Genomic DNA, 3,522 nt, shown 5'->3' on the forward strand with positions numbered 1-3,522 from the left:
AAAATTGGGGGCTACAAATCCTAAAGGCTCGGAGAAAAAGTCCCGAAGCTACACTCCTTTTAATGTGATCTGGGTGATGACTGAAGAAATAATATCGTTACTCAAACCTGACCTGGGGTAAAACAGGAATCCTCATGCCTTACCTGGGGCTAATCAGGAACGCCCTCTAAACGCGGGAAGTGAAATCTACTCACTAACCGTAAATTACACACATACACCTCTCACGAACATAGCCGCATCCCACGCACAAACATATACACTTCCTTTTTCTTCGACTAAAATTCGCTTCCTTTCTCACTTTCTCTTATACTACATCTTCTCATTTCAGTTTACCTCCCACTAAAGATTTTTCCGTTTTTCCCCCTTTCTCTACTACTACGCCTCCTACCATTTTCTAAACTTTCGTTGGTGATCCTAACCCCGCTGGTAACCCCGTTGGTAATCCCAACCTCCTAACCTCCGGCGTCGGGCGCTTCCCTCCAAGCTCCTGGTCAAGTCCTCCTATGCCATGACAACAATCTAGCCCCTAATTGCTCGCGATTCGCCCGGTGGCAATAGCCCTCTTTTATACACTACTATCTTTTCATTTTCTAACAGACGTTCTTCCCCTCCCACAAAACCCGATCCCGCGCAAGCGAGGTGGTCTTTTCTTGAATTCCAGAATTCCAGAATTCCAGACTACTGAAGAGGATTGCAGGTAGCAATCGAAATATATAGTTCCGCTTACGCAACTCTTTCTTTCGTCCGACTGTGGTGTTAGTTGTGATTTATAAATGTGTTACTACATTTCTCACCTGTGATATACATATACACATACGTATATCTATACGTGAAAATACATGTACATATACATGTTACAGATATACATATGCATAGATCTATCTATATACCAATATCTTCTTCCCATATCTTTTCCTTATATCTTAGCTCTTCTTGGATGAATAACCATTTCTGACTCCCGTCTAGTGCCCGGATCAAAACTAGTGTAACAAGATATATTACATTGACATTAGGGCTACACCGCTTCATTTACACAACAACCCTTCCTCCTTGACCCCTCATGAGAAGATATAGAAGGTGAATAGATATTCTTTCTGTCCGCTCACACCTCTCTCTTGCCATCTCCCTTCCCTACTCAACAGACATTCCCTATATTACTCAAGTTTTCTCTTTCACCCTCTCCACCCATCCCATTCTCGGCCTTCCCCTCAAATTCAACCCATCCACCTCTGACTTCCAAACTCATTTTGCTAGTCCTCCCTGACTCATTGTTTGCCCAAACCATCAAAGTATTCCTTCATCACCCTTATCTACCAGTGGGTGAGTGAATGGGATGACCCTTTATATAATAGGAGCAAAGATAAGAGGTAAACAAATGGAAGACGGGCGGGAGTGTGGTGGTTGGGAGTGGGTGCATGCCTTGACTAGCTACTTCCCTTATAAGAAGATAGAAGCCTCTTTTTTATATAGACATAACTATGTATATAAATGTAAGTATATGTGTATGCATTTTTATGTATGTTCTGTAAGCATATATATTTGAAAATTCATATAGAAACCTACATAAATGTTGGCAGTAGATATATTATGCATGTGCAGTAGAATTAAAGTTGACTACTGATTCAACTTGAATCGGGTTCCTATTACCAGATTTAATGTTTCGGACGGTATAGGCAAATTGCTCGGGAAGCCGGAATAAGATATCCATTATTTATGGCGGTTTGCTATCACTACGACGTCTCTTTCTATTGAAAGAACATTTAAAAAAAATCGTGGTCATACAATCTGTAATAAATACTGAGTAATGCACAATAACGGAGGTCACAAACGTAAAATGGAAAATAGTAACGGAAATTTCAGAAGATTCAGGCCTTGCAACTCCGTTGAGAGCTCTCAGTCGTAGTTCGGCATTGGGAAGTTTTGGGAGACATTGAATTTCGATATAATGTGACTACTGACGGGTTTCATCCCGTACGTGACTTTAACGCGTGACCTGTCGTTAGTCCGCCATATTGGATGTCTAGCTTTCCCCGTATCGTTAGTGTTTACATCGTTTTCAGCTTAACTTAGTGGCCACATCTTAAGTGTGACAATAACAAGTGTTTTATTGTAACTAAAACTAGTGATAGGTAACAGGATGCCACCAAATCCAGATTTATAGGTGTAGAAAAAGAGAGCACAGTACCCAGGCATTCACTGACAAGGCATGGGAGATGGTTCACGTAAGCATTTCGTTCTGTACACAAGCCATCCAGGCTGAAGTCGTGGCTTTATTTCAGAAAAATAAGAAAACCAAAGACACATGGGTGCGACATTGGAGCTTCAGTAGTACCGCATAAAGAAGTATTGACCAATTTATAGAAAAATATGATCAGGACTCAAGATGGCAGTGCTCTCATCAATGAATTATATAGGATACATTACCATGTTGTGCTTTCATTAACCTTGTCATTACCAAAGGGGGGACAGAGTGGTAGCTTGGCGACAAACAGATTAAGTAATAAAAGTATATTCAGACGAGATAATTCGTCGCAGGAAAATACGTTCAAACTCGTAGTCTGTTTCGTGTTAACTCCACATTTTCCTTTACAGTTTACCAATGTAGATGTGAATAGAAATATTCTCATTATTATTGTGTAGTTAAACCTCGCATATCTCTGTCATTGCCGAGAAAGGTATTGGCGAGGTTGTACGAATTTGAATCTTAACTTGTTTAAAACAATGGAGTAATGAATAAAAAGAAGACCTGTGACTACATATTTGTTGGAAGTCTTCTCAAACACCATTTTAATACTGCTTATTTTGAAGGTGTGATCGTGTAAGTGGTAATTTAAGTATTTAACCTTGTTATTTCTATAATATATATGATTAAGAGTAGCGTCTTATTTGCGTGAACAATGCCCATCATGAGGGTATGCCGAAATGATTACTTGAGGTATGCAAAATTTGGCCATTTTTAGAGCTACTCAATAAAGGTCGATTTTGTTACATATCCTAGCCTCACCTAACCTTGTACACAGCTAATCTATAGGACCTTGGGGGTTGTGCTTCTGGACCATCTCAATCTTGCCAGACTATAAGAACCCTAGCTGGGAACTATGGACTCCAGACCGCCCCCCCCCCACCACCACCACACATTAACCATTATAGTATATTAGCGATTGAATATTCTGGTTAAAAGAGTAAAGTCTGTACAGCAAAAAAAAAAAAAATAGAGATTAGCAAATGTAATGTACTCGAATATCGTAATGTAACATAATCTAACGCAACTTGGCCAAATGTAGCATAATGTAACCTAACCTAATCTAAACTAACTTCACCTGAATTGAGTGTTAAGTGAGAAATTGGATTATTTAGGTTTTATGAATACATGTATTACTGCAACCCAACCATCTCTGGGCACATACACAACTGAGCAGTCAATTTCATATTGATAAATATCCCTCCAAATGCCAAACATAAAAATAAATAAAATACACAAAATTTCATGACATTTCAAACAAGGGTTATCAGCAAAATATA

Source organism: Oratosquilla oratoria, chromosome 1 (genome assembly GCF_046742065.1).
Source record: "Oratosquilla oratoria isolate Oo_2021 chromosome 1, ASM4674206v1, whole genome shotgun sequence".
NCBI lineage: Eukaryota > Metazoa > Arthropoda > Malacostraca > Stomatopoda > Squillidae > Oratosquilla > Oratosquilla oratoria.